General features: G+C 44.8%; 1 long non-coding RNA gene across 5 annotated transcripts in view; it reads left to right on the top strand.

Annotated features, from left to right (window-relative positions):
* The first annotated feature begins 316 nt into the window (after positions 1–316).
* LOC144165486 (uncharacterized) overlaps positions 317–14,286 on the top strand; it is a 183,009-nt gene continuing 169,039 nt past the window's right edge. For all 5 annotated transcript variants that reach the window (XR_013321467.1, XR_013321465.1, XR_013321466.1 and 2 more), the window contains exon 1: positions 317–610. This is a non-coding gene — a long non-coding RNA (uncharacterized LOC144165486). The remainder of the gene's footprint in view (positions 611–14,286) is intronic.

Here is a 14,286-nt window from a genome sequence, read left to right as displayed (position 1 = left end):
GTGCAGGAAAATTCATCTTAAACGCTTGCAATTACCTTGTGCCGGCAACACCTTCATGACGTTTCACTCAATCTAACATTCAATAAGGCGCACATCCATGTAACAATGTTTTCTTCCATTTAAAAGAAGCGTTTTTGCAAATCTTTTCTTCATTCCGTGCATGCTGGCATACAACAGCCGCAATTGGGTGTCGGTCCGAACTCACGCACCTCCTTGCGCGGCGGAACGCAATAGTCACATGAAAACGTCGTAGCGAGACCAATATTCTATCCCGCACTTATACCGCACTTTATTCTATCTTTCTTGTTGCAGGTTCATTGAATACCAACGGGAACGAGCCGTGATTGGCACGGCACTCGGCCAGCGGCTCCTTCGGCATCTGCGCCCTGGCAGGGGGCCGCTTCGACCGAGCGACGCCTGGCGGCGACGGGCGAAATCGTGACTGGCGCCTTTAAAAGGCTCCGCCAGCGGTTTCGGGGACTGTATCGCAGGCGTTGCAGCGCAGGTGGTGATTTGGCGACGGCCTCTTTTATCCCCCATCCGCTGCATCCCTAGCTTCTATCTCACTTCGCAGCTCTGCGATCACCACGCCTGCCCTACTGACATCATGGTGAGTTTTTGACGGACCATTGTAACGCCACCGGAAAGTAACGCCTTAGCTCGTAGCCTTTCACAACACCATATTTATGGTTAGTGCACATTTGAAAGGAAAACGGGTCCATAAATTTACCTTCGGTATTCCTTCGGATTTATTTTTCGATACCTGAACAGTGGCTTCAGAAAGCGATACCTCACAGAGGCAAAGTTGTAGTAAGGCATAAATTTGAAACTCTAAATTGATATACGCGTCCACCTTTGCCCTAGCGTAGCAAGTTAATTTCTTCGAAAATTATGTTCCAATGACTTACACGGCTCTCATCAAAAATCAAGGTAACGTTCTTACGCTGCGACGCCAAAATTAGGTTATGAGTTTGGTTGGCAGGAAGAAAGTAAACGATATTTGTCTTGCAGAAATACATAGCTCAATCGTAAAATCACTTCGGAGATAAATACGCAGTGCGTGAATCTATTCAAGCAATAGTTGTTCATCTGCATTAGCAGCCCGTGTAATAAGATTACATTGCGATAGATCGCTTAGAGAAAGTTACCGTCTATTATATTCCAGTGTTTATATTTTACCTCCTCACTGAAGGCGTGCTCGTTGCTTGTGTAATGAAAAGTGAACCACACTTGCATATATTATTTAGGCGAAATTTGAAGCAAGAAGTCAGCCGTTTATTTTAGCGAAGAGTGAACAAAAACAATAAACAAGGTTACAATTGGCATCACCTGCACAAATATCACAACATGCCATATAATGTTCACTAAGGCTTATTCACGTTTATCATTAGCGTCGCATAACTCTCCGACTCACCGCAATGATACATTATTGAAAAAAAAGACTTGCCCGGAAAGAAACAATGCACCCTGAGACATTATTGTTAATTTGGACTGATTATGAGGTTAAACGAGCCGATACTACACAGGGTATGACGCCAGTCGTAATGGAAGGTTCCGGTTTAATTTTGACCACCTGGGGATTTTTAACCTGCGCCGAAACCCGGAACACACGACCGCTTTTGCTTTTTGCCTCCATTAGAAAAGCTGCCGCCGCGGTCGGGAATTGAACCCGCGTCCTTGGGCTCAGAAGCCCAATGCCTTAGCCACTGAGCCACCGCGTCGAGTAAATTGGTGATTTTGCTATTTCTTACCACCGATACGAGCTGTGAGGAATGGCATAATTTCCTCTGAGGTTCCACCGGAAGCTTGGCCTCCCGTTAGCTAAAATATTTTTGGCGCTCGCCCTTCATTTTTGTTTCTGAATAAGTGAATATTACCCAGGTTTCATTTCTCCGAACAATTTTGTAAGAGACAGCATGCAAAACAGTCGCTAATTAGAAACTGCAAGGGTCCCACAATACCTTGCAACTATCAGCAGCTCCGTAGGCAAGAAGTAAAAAAAAGGCAGCAAACATTTTCATGGAAAACTAAACATAGAATAGAGATGACGAAAAATAATTTCGCAGCATACCATTCGACGCTTTTCACTCAGCAAATCGAATCCAATTTCATAAGAGTACGTTTTCTTGCTGATTTAGGAAATAAAAATTTTGAATTACAGATTTATATCTTCGCAGATTTTCGTCTAATGAACGGGCTTGAATACTTACACCACCGATATTATAGAGGCATGGGCTTCTCCGAACAGCGATAATTTAGGGGCGATTTCGAGGCCTGTGTTGGTGCCATCGTTAAAATATCCACCGAAAAAAGGTCTTCGTGGTGTATTCGCATCTTTTTCCTTGGTATATTGATGAAATGACACGCACTGAAATGCGATTGGAAGTCCCAGTGGCGATAATGATTCGGGTTGCTATTTCGTGCACCACTGTGTTACTCTGCATACCGGACAGTTTTCATGAGTCATCTATACCTTTATTTGCTTTCATCACACATCATCAAAGTCGGACACTACGCAAAGGAGACTAACATTTCCTACAAAATATTGAAGTCACAGTTAAGAAAACCAAAATATTAGGTGCGCGTTTCCGATTGAAAATTCATTGCAGAGGCCTCAGACAAAGGGCTCAAAAGGAGCAATACGGTTTCCTTTTCTAACGCTTTGTTCTCAAGTGTCGTAAACTACGACTTCTCTATCAGGCGCAAGAGTTCTTTTCAGCAAACTGTCATTACGGTTCCTACAGTTCCTTTTTATTCTGCCCTTTACACAAGCAAGACGCCTTGCTTTCTTTACATCCGGGATCGCCATATGGTACCAGTGTTTGTCTAAGGGAGCATAAATTCCCGCAGGTTTTTTATACGACAGTCGGGCCTTCGGTGTGCTGTGTTCGTGTGTAGTTTTATCCATCAGACCAATTCATTTGCAACATTTTGTAGACAGGTTAGAGGCAAATATGAGCTTTATAGGTTAAAATACGTGATTTAGTAGGTCTACGGAAGGAAAAAATACACCCCTAAGGCCAAAATGTCCCCTAATTGCAATAGTTTTTCCCCTCTACCGATTTATCTGAGCAAAACAAGTACGAAGGGCACGACGCCAACGCATGCGTACTACTTTGATAGGTTTGTCGCGAAAACGAAAAGTTATTTGTATGCAGCCAAAAGCAGCCCCTACTGGTCATGATATAGGTTGCAAGCTCGCAAACAATGGGCACTGATACATAACAAAACCCAATAGATGTGAATGCGTACTAGCGCGCCATGTGCTACCCTAGATTTCTTTCTGCTAGGAAGCTTTAGCAGGCTGATGTTGAAGAAGAAGTGCCCTCGTTTATTTCAGGTATTTTTCGCGCTGTTTTCCCGTTCACATATTTGTTTAGCCAGCACAGCAAATTGGACCCGTGCAAATTGGACCCGTGATTTTACCGTGATTCTCTTGAAGCTGAGTGCAAAAGTACAGCATAGCTTGGGAATAAATGGTGTGCTTTTTCTATATATATTTTAATACCGGCACAACTGTTTCATTTTAACAATCAGTCTTGATCTAAATTGCCTTTATACATGCATTTTTAGTTCACTGCCCGAAGCCCGCCGCACGCTTTAAATATTTCAAATTTCAGTGCACAGAAAAACAAAAAAACATTAACGGCACACAGCAAAGATTATATGAACAGTGGGCAGCCAGCTTCTTCCTCGCAGAGCTTATGATAAGAACTTGAAAACATGCGAAAGATTTAAACATAAGTGCATCATTGCCTGGATTTGGTGTTGCAAAAGTTTATTTACGTTTGTTGGCACGTTTCTAAAAAAAGTCATTGGCAACGAATTTGCCAACAACATTCAATTGAGATTATTGGTTTATCTGTTCGAACAAAAGTACAGGAACTTGCAATTTCCTAAATATATTTGGCGCTTGCGTAAACATTTTACTCTGTACACATAAAAAAACCTTTTGGACATTGGGCTGTTTTATAGAAACGAAAACGAAAATAAGCCTTTAGAGCGTACAATCCTGTTCATCCTTTTAGCCTGGCGTTACAGACCCCACAAGAGAAAATGAAACATGCGTCTGCCCACTTTCCCTCCGTTCTTTGGCTCTTCGTAAAATGAGGGGCTTTTCTCTCGAAAGGGAAACAGGGTTCTTTTTTTCATTTCTATGGCACAAAGAAGTCAACATAAAACTGGTCGTAAGAAAAATTTATGAGTTTGCAGTTCCGCTTTTGTTTGCTAGCCACCTGAGTTTCAAAAAGAAGCGTGTCTTGGAAAAAAATTACCTGCCGAATATTTAGGTATACTACACATTATAGTAATCACACCTAGCATCCCTCAATGTTCCGTGAATAGTAACATGTCATTTCAGCTTTGAGCTTTTCAAACCATGTGTTGTGAGACACAAATTCGTAATGGAATACACAACTGCACTTTTGATCAGGAATAATGAAGCCGTTACGCCTTTGTTTACAATAAATGCCCACGTTTTAGCAGTTGTGTGTCTTGAAGTGCTTCTTAGGCATACCAAACTTGTCTGCTCTTACAAATGCCCGTGGGGTGCAGTAGGCGTCTGTAGATGCTGGTGGACCCAAGTAGACCCAATAAGCGTCCGAGTAATGAGGTCCGGATTTTTATAAGATGGTGATGTCAAACTTCTAAATCTTCAAGCTCCAGCGTGCAAGGTTGGTGGGCGGGTTTCTGGGGTTCACCGGCAGCATGCTGAGTGATAATTATTATGAAAAGGATCGTCCTCCACGCAGGTACTGCCAGAATTCCAACACCACCTATATTCTTTATCGGTAACACAGTGCTTGTATTCTCGACGTGAGGGTGTCTTGCTAGAGAACGGAAAGACCCCTTTGCCACAGTGTTCTTTCCCTACTAGGAAAACCCTGAGTCTCACATCCCTTACATCCATGTAGATCATTGCTCTGGCGTCTTCGTCGAGAGCAGGTAATACAGCCAGCGCCTGTATGCCCAGCTTCAGCTTATTAAACGCCATTTTCTACTTATGAACACACACAAATGTAGTATTGTGTCGCGTTCGACACCTTAGGAGACAAAATGTTGGACCTGGCAGAAACGAGAAATCCCGGGCCATCTCCACTAACGTGAAAGCAGGGGAAGGAGGAAGCATGCAGTGTATAACTGTATTCAAAGATTGTAAGTCGCTCTCTTGCCGCACTGCGCGTGCTGATTGGGCGCCGGCGAAGCGCCGTGAGGAGGTGCAATCGCGCGCTTACTGAGGCGGTGGCGCCCCCTCTATCGCTGGACCGGATTTAAGCAACTCAATGAGACAGACTGGCCGTAAGTTAGTTTGTGTCACACGCCACAGCGTGTCAACAAGTATGCTTTACAGCAGAAAACCTGGCTTTACAAACCAAATTCGAGGCGGATTTTAACACATTTCTATTATTAACGCGATTCCTGTATTTTAAACTAGGTTGAGTCATGTTAGTTTATTTTTAACCTGTTTTATTCCTTCTACCCTTGGTTTTTTCACCATCGTTTTACAATTCTTATTTACCGCGACGACATGAGACGACGACGACAGGAGACACCGAAAACCTCAGCCACTAAGGCGCTTCTCCCCTGAAGCATTGGCAATACGAAGAGAGAACAAAATTCGCAACGGGGATTTCTCCTAAGAAATTGTGAAGAATTTACCGACGGCCAAAATGTTCTAAGGTTCTAACTAGGCTCTGGTGACTAACGGTGGCCTAAAAAGCGAATACTTTTATGCAAGATGGTCTTGCCTAATGCAAGCCCGGGTGAATGTGTGGCCCGACGATCAGGAATGTTATTGTCAAGAGTTCCACAAAAATTGCGAAAACCACAATGACGTCATCGAGGCACTTCAAGCACGTCCTCTTTTAAAGCTTGTGAAATCGTTGTCTATCAGCTCTTGAACTGTTTCTTGATCTTTTGACAAACCTAAATGAAGCACTTTGAATCTTTACAGCCTGTACGTTGACACGAAAGCAGTGTGTTTTTGTCCCATTGTTGAATTTAATTGACTAGTAATTTGTCACATCCGTCGCATACCAATACCGTATGGGTTGAGGTATGTCCAGGAATCGTCGACTCGCAAAAACGCCATGCATGCTTCTTGTTCACTGGGTTTACATTTGCACAGTCAAAGCAGAAGCGTACATTACATCTTTTTTTCGCGCTAGAAGAGTACACCCCCCCTAAAACTCCAAAACAATGCACTCTGAACTAAGGGTGCTTGTAAAAAAAAGTTTATTTCCATCCTTTTAAGAACTTTGCGATGGCTAGATCACACCATCTCCATCATTTGTTTCACCTGATCCTGTATACCATAGGTTTCTTTGAGTGAGAAGCCATTCGGCTTTGATGGATCGGTTATCACACTGTTACTTATAATACCATGTTTAGCAAACGACGTGAGTCATACCTCAGTCGGCGAAGAGGAAATATTTATAAACTCTGTAACAGCTCCAGCAGGCATTGCTCCTTTGTAGCTGGTATGTTTGAACATAATTCGAGAAGGCTGCTAGTGCAAGGGTGATACTAGTACATAAGGCTGCTACTACTCGCTCTTTTCTCATGCAGATACAAAGGTTCTTAGTTGTTAGCGATGTCTTTAAAGTGGGCATATCCGTTGTGTTTTGCAATTTGCTGGCACTCTTTACGGAGGTTTGTTACACTACCTTAGCACAACTATCATTTACCCGCCGCGGTGGCTCAGTGGCTAAGGCGTTACGCTGCTGAGCACGAGGTCGCGGGTTCGATTCCCGGCCGCGGCGGCCGCTTTTCTGATGGAGGCGAAAAGCAAAAACGCCCGTGTGTACGAGATTTCGGCACACGTTAAAGATCCCCTGGTGGTCAAAATTAATCCGGAGCCCTCCACTACGGCGCGCCTCATCGCCTGCGTTGCGTCGGCGCGTTAAACCCCACATTCAATCAATCAACAACTATCATTTAGGTTGGCCAGCACTGGCCTTCGTGTGATAAATATGTGATGATTAAAGAGAAAGGCAATATTTTGTGCTGATATTAGTTCGCAGCCCCATGAATCCTCGGACAACACTGAAAAAATAGGCATCATTGTGGCCCTTGGATGACAATATCAAGCAGTGATTCGCATATACCAGCATTCTTCGTCTTCAAATGTGCCAAGTTATGACCAAAATTCTGGAAAGTTCAGACTAGCGGTAGTATTCTCGCACGTGCTTCGCTCCGAAGATAATGTGTATGCAGTCATGCGAAATGATGACAGTATGGCGACAAATTCCGAATCACGCATTTGAATTCTTGATGTACACTGCCAACTGGCGTCATTAGGTTGCAAACAGTAGAATCAGTACTGAACCTGTAAATGTACTTTTTATTTTCCTGACCTTGTATATATTTGTAAACTTATAAAAATATGCACCAGTGTCACCATCAGCTGTGATTAATTACCCGTGGAATAAATACCCTCTTCGGCGCATGTTTGTTGTATTCTCAAACAGCGCAGACGGTATCGGATGCTCTTGGGTGTCTCCGTGGTTAGGAACATCTTCTCCAGACGCTGCCGCTTGCAGATTTTGTCTGTGCCCTTGGGGACCTTCGTTTATTTGTATTCTGAGAGCTCCAACCATTGAATGCAGGTTTTATGGTAGCAGCCGTAGAGGAGTATTCTCATAGCTTCGCGAACTGTTTTTGCCTCGTCGGAAAATTGGAGTCAATGTGAGGTGGGTTTTAACTAAACGACGGCAACCGTTGGCGAATGGAAAACCGGAGAGTTTGGGCTCATGGTAGGGGGTATAAACGTAGAAGTCACCGGCTCTGGTCTGCAGTGCGTCACACGTCAGCTGTGCGTATCTGTGGGTGCGCGCGAAGCTCAGGTGGGGCCACCGGTGGCTTTGATGGTCTGCAGGATGTGGCCGTGCCAAGAACTTCCGATCAAGGCACTGACAAAGCATCTACGGCAGTGACAAACCTTTTGAAAGCATCTCCTGCCTAGGTTACCGTAGAGCAACGCTTGTCGTATCCGTGTCGCGTATGAAGTAGGGGATGGAACCACCGGTTGGCTGCTTGAATCGTCGCTAAACATTTTCAATTGTGCCTGCAGAATGACTTGGAAAAGATCGTGCAGTGAACTCTCGTTGTCTGTAGAGGGAACGGGGGCCTACGTTTGAGCTGTGCGGTCCAATCGGTTGCATAAGCGGCGCTAATCCAGAGACGCGCGGGTACTTTTCTTAATGCATCCCTCCACGATCTAAGGGGTTTCGCAAAATCCCAGAAAGAATTGGCTTTTGAACGCATGGTGAGGCGTACCGGATATAGTTAGACTGTGTGCTATCGTAGTCAGCAAGCCAAAACAGACGAGCCTTGTCTCCAACAAAAGTAACTTTGCCTTTTTTGGATTTTGTACGCGATCCAAGTCTCAGGCCGTGGCGTGGGCAGATCTCGACGGTGTGTCGCAAAGCTGGTAAGGGTCCCATGAGTATACACTCCATTTGTGAATTGTGACCGACCGATTTCCCTGACAAGCACCGCATGTAAATTACTTGAACATATTATCCTGAAACACATAACAGCTTTTCTTGCCCATGAGCACATTTTATCACCATATCAGCACGGTTTTCGTCAAGGTATGTCAACCGTCACCCAACTTCTTGAACTGATTCATGACCGCTCCTTAAGCGTAGTCCACCAGAAACAAACGGACCTTATTATGCTTGATTTCTCGAAAGCATTCGACCGGGTACCTCACACAAAACTATTAAAGAAACTAGAAGCAACCATAGGAAAAGGCGCAATCAGTGACTGGATTAAAGACTACTTATCCAACCGATCACAATAGGTTCAAATTCATCAAGAAAGGTCATCCATATTCAAAGTCACATCAGGCGTACTCTAAGGTAGTGTTTTGGCACCTATCTTATTTTTAATATTCATCAATGACTTACCTAAAAATATTAGAGTTAACAAAGGCTATTTGCGGATGATTGTATTATTTACCAAGAAATCAATTCCCCCCAAGACCATCTATCGCTTAACAGTGCTTTACAAACAGTGTCCGATTGGTGCTCCGACTGGCAGTTGACCCTGAACACAACAAAATCAGCTCTTTGAAGAATAACCAGAGAAGATCAGATATCAATGTTTTGCTACACCGTTAATAACACTCCCTTAACAGTCGTGAATCAACACAAATATCTGGGCGTAACTTTAACACATGACCTTAGATGGCACTCCCATGTCGCCAATGTTACACCAGCTGCCTTACGCCGACTCTTTTTTCTGAGAAGACGACTAAAGCAGGCACCACCAGAAACAAAACTACTCGCTTATAATACATTTGTAAAACCAGCTTTGAACTACGCAAACGTCACCTGGTTTCCTTACACTAACACACTTATACAAAGACTTCAAATGGTGCAGAGGAAGGCTATTAGGTTTATTTATAACAAATACACGACAACTGATTCACCCACAGATCTTCTAAAAAAAGCAGGAATATTAACTCTTCAACAGCGAGCAAAACTTGCTCGGCAGAAGATGTTATACCAATTAGTAAACAAGCAGTTAAACATAGATAGCTTCATGTATATATCAAAAGCAGAAACCAGATCAACACGACCCACGCATCCACTAACACTTCGAGAATACCAATGCCACACCGACTGTTTTAAGTTCTTCTTCTTTCCACGCGCCATACATGAATGGAACAACTTGCCTTCCTTCGTAACAAGCAGTCCTACTTATGAAACTTTTTCGTCTTTGCTGGAAAATCACCTGCGCACATCGATATAATTCACTCATAGTAGCTTCGACTCATACCGCATCATGTTGTGTTTTTTTTCTTTTTTGTTTGATTTTTTAAATTTTGTTTTGTTTTTGGTATCTCAGACGCTGTTTGCAGCTGCATGATTGTTGTCATGTACTAATACTGAACTATGACACACATAGGTGCACAAACCGATACTGTCTTCTTTAAATTTTGTATAATCTTGTACGCGTAAATGCTGTATGTTTGTACTATGCTAAAGGTTGTATTATTTTGACCTCCCTGCAATATTCCCTCACAGGATTGGCAGTATCAATAAATAAATAAATAAATATTCTGGTGGCACTGGCTGCCATCCCCAGTGCAGGAAACATTGATTGATTGTAGGGTTTAGCGCGCCGATGCAACGCAGGTGATGAGGCGGGGCGTAGGGTAGTGCTCCGGATTAATTTTGATCACCTCGGGATCTTTAACATGCGCCCAAGTTTCGTACACACGGGCATTTTTGCTTTTCGCCTCCATCTGAAAAGCGCCCGCCGCGGCCGGGAATCGAACCCACGTCCACCCACCAACCCAGCACAACGCCTTAGCCACTCAGCCACCGCGGCGGGTAAGTGCAGGAAACAATTACCTGAATTATATATACCCGAGAAACTGGAGGGGAGCACAGCCCAGCCGGTAGCGTAGCGGTCATCGCACCAGACCCGTATTCCGGAGGTCATGGGTTCAGATCACACACGGCGGGTTTTTTTTCTCCGTTTTCTTTCTTTGAAGAACATATACCTGTTTCAACAATAATAAATAACCTACCACAGTCTCACCTTTGCTTTCCTTGGCTTTCTTGACTGCGTACCCGTTTCTGCATTATATATATATATATATATATATATATATATATATATATATATATATATATATATATATATATATATATATATATATATATATATATATATATATATATATAAGAAAAGAAAACTTTCAACAAGGTAGAAGCACGATTGTTGCCAACGTTTCAGCAAAGAGACTTGCTTTCGTCTTTGTTGAAACGTTGGCAACAATCGTGCTTTTACATTGTTGAAAGTTTTGTTTTCTTGTGTTCTCTACCATCTTCAAAAGTTCAACTGCTCCCTATATATATATATATATATATATATATATATATTCAGCATGAATCAATCGCCTGGAATCCAATAACTAAGACCTTTATGTGTAATATGTCCCATGGCCGCATTGGGGTGAAGGGGCAAATTGATTAATGACGTCCACCTTCCGGATAAATAGATGAGGTAGTGACACTAGTTACAGGTCGTGTAGATAAGGCAGAGAACACTGCAGCAATGGCGAGCCGACGGTCAACAAGGCGACAGAATTAGTTGAGGTCGGGTGAAACAGTGCAAAAACGCAAGACGTCAGAAAGGGGTGCGCTGGCACAGACGCAGGCGCAGCAGTGCGCAGCGGTGCGACCATTTTATTTTTTTCTGACGTTATGTTTTCGCGTTTTTTACATGCAAAATATTTACCAATCGGACCGCTTTCAATGCGTAGTCAAGAATGTTCCAGCACCGATCAGCGTCACCAGTCGTCGAGCCTATGGTCAATCTGTTTACCCCCACTGCATAGCATTAACGCATGCGGTGAATGCACCATCCCGATGATGGCTAAATGTTGCTAGCGGTATTCATCTGGTAGACCTTGAGGTGAGAGACTCGAACAGCGCCCAGCGACGGGAACACCTGCGACGGTGAGTCTGGAAGAGAAGAAACTGTGTATGTAACATCCGTCCCTTGACGTACAACCTAATAAGGGCCGTCAGGACGGGAAAATAACTTTGCACAAAGTCCCAACCAGCATGCAGGCATACAGAGGGCAACAAGTTAGCCTGGCGGAAAAGGGAAAAGACATCTGCAGTTATTATCGCCGCACAGAGCGTTTTGGGAATACTTACCCTGGTATTCTTAGTCCTTCGTCCAGTCGGGGCTTCAGCGTAGATCCTTGAAATCGATTTCCCTGTGCATAACCATTGCGGAATCCTCCCCTCAGCCGAGTGGAGGCAGGAAATGCAATGGAGGAGGGACTCAAAATATGGTCCTTACAATCACACACCCGCCAGCGATCAACATGGCAGGGAGCGCAGTCTGCGTGATCGGGTCATAATCGTACGCTGCCGACTGTAATGCACCAGTAGAGTATCAATAAACAAAATTTGGTCCCGGCAATAAAGAAGAATAAATGTCGCAGGTCGTGCAGTTCTGCAAAGAGCACAGTTTTCTTCCACTGCTGTAACAGGTCGCAGCTGCCGACACAAAGTTTGCAGATTTATGACACTCGCCCACAAAAATACGCTCCCGGATCGGTCGTTAGTTCATGTAACTTATTGCCAACCAAAAGCAAAAAAATGGACCTGATGGCCAACCAAAAGCGAAAAAAATGTACGCCATCCCACCCTTCGAAAGTGGATGTCCAGTGTAGCTGTTGTGAACCACTACGCATGCTGATGGGGAGGGTATGCAATGTTTCTCATTGTCCCTGGGGGGCTTTTCGCTTGCACTCAGCGTTTCTGGCGACAATTGCTGTGTTCTCCCGCATGCACTCGGCGTTTTGGCCAAGAACTGCTGGGTACTGCCTAGCCTGACGCATTCGCTAGCCCTCAAATGACGTCAACCCCCCTTTCAGGAGCAGCTGCAAATCTAATATTTACCCGAACACATCCGGGGATTCAAATAATTCACGAACGCCTTATCATCCATCAGGCAGTCTCAATCCTTGCGTTGGGGTTTTTGTTTACATGAATACTGAGCTCCATGCCCCCAGCCTGGATATCCTGAAGCATGTGCTCGGCGCTTTGGGCGAGAACTGCTGCGACCTGCCTGGGTTTTATTTACGACATAAAACTTTCCCGCAAAACAGAGGCTAAGAACTGCGCTGTAAAACAAGTCCCAAGGCTCCCAAAGGAAGTCCGAATGTATGCAGAAATCCGTGACGGGGAGGGGACGTCGGCAGCCCAATCATTCTGACCAGACGTGCATATGACCCTCATGTTGTATTCATACAAGCCAAGCGCCCATAGGCCAAGAAGAGCGGCGGATTCGTTAAAAAAAGAAGCCAGCAAAGTGCGTGCTAGTCGGTGACCATGTAAATGGGCGGTTCACAGATACGGTCGAAACTTAGCAAGCGACGAGCTGATGGCAAAGACCTCCTTCTTGGTGACCCTGTGATTCAATTCTGTGTTAGTAAATTGGCGGCCAGCATGAGCAAAGGCATTTCCCTGAAAACTCGGTTTTCGTAGGAAAAGCACGGCTCCAGAAACAGCTCCATGGGGACCTGACTGAAGGCGAGTAGCCTCTGTAGGATCGCAGTGTCGAAGTATAGCAGGCGTGACCAGTAAACGACGCAAATCCGGAAGACGTGGTCGTAGGCCAGATACGAGTGAGGAAATTCCTTGGCCCCCCTGGGGAACTTTGTCAACGGTACAGAGATGGCAGCGAAGTAGTGAATCAATTACCGGAAGTATGAGCAAACCTTATGAAGCCCCGAAAAGATTTCAGGTTGGCTCACTTCGGGAATTCGGCCACCGCCCGAAGCTTGACTCGGTGGGGAAGAACGCCGTCATTGGAGACGACGTGGCCCAAAATTGAAAGCTTCGCTGCGGCAAAGGGACATTTCTTCAGGCTAAGCTGGCGCGCAGTTCTAGAAAGACATGTTAAAACTTGTTCTAACCGATGCAGCTGCGAAGGTCTGTAAATCAGAGGAAAAATTCACAACGTCGTCGACATTTCTCTTACTTCAGCTACCACACAACATTGTTTATCGTGCGTTGGAATGCTGCAGGGGTGTTGCATAGCCCGAATGGTATTACATGCTCCGAGGAAAAGAGAAATTCTGCCACCAGCAAGTTGCCCGGATCGTAATCGTTGCGTAGGAGCGGTCCCTGCGCGTTATTTTGTTTAGGTGGTGGTAGCCCAAACAAAAGCAAATACAGCCATTTTTCGAATGAGAACACCAGGATATGCGCACGGACTGGTTTCCGGCCGTGCAACCTCCCTCTGTAACATGTCATCAACATTTAGATCGATGGTGTCCCGCTCGGCAGCGGAAACTTGATACGGCTGTTCTAGAACCGGGCATGGGTAGCAGTGTCTATGGTGTGCGCGACAGGGAACATACGGCTAAGCAGTTCTTGTGAAAAATCAAAAGACGAACGGGAGCGCTGAAGCAGCGCAACAGGTTAGGGTTGTTGCGTAGGGTCTAGTGCAATCGTCAACGAAGCCACAAAAACGTCAGTCGCTCAGTCCGTATCTGACGAACAGGGAACCAGTCGGTCGAATTCCATGTGTGAGATGCCACCCGGAACGTTGAAGACAAGACCAGGGTCTATATATTTCAAGCTCGAAGAGTTTTGCCTGCTAGGGAGGCGCACAAAACCGCAGATACGTTTGTTATGAACAGGGTGCTCTCTCGAGCGTGGAAAGACCGCAAACGGCTGGACAAAAGAGTTGGGGCAGAGAAAAGCTTCAGATGGGGTAAACACTGCAATGGCGTCGGGCAGAATT

This window comes from Haemaphysalis longicornis, unplaced genomic scaffold, assembly GCF_048455015.1.
Source record: "Haemaphysalis longicornis isolate Haplotype H1 unplaced genomic scaffold, Haemaphysalis longicornis Haplotype H1 scaffold_1, whole genome shotgun sequence".
NCBI classification, from domain to species: domain Eukaryota; kingdom Metazoa; phylum Arthropoda; class Arachnida; order Ixodida; family Ixodidae; genus Haemaphysalis; species Haemaphysalis longicornis.
Note: the sequence above shows the minus strand (reverse complement) of the source record. Positions and strands in the feature narration are given on the sequence as shown.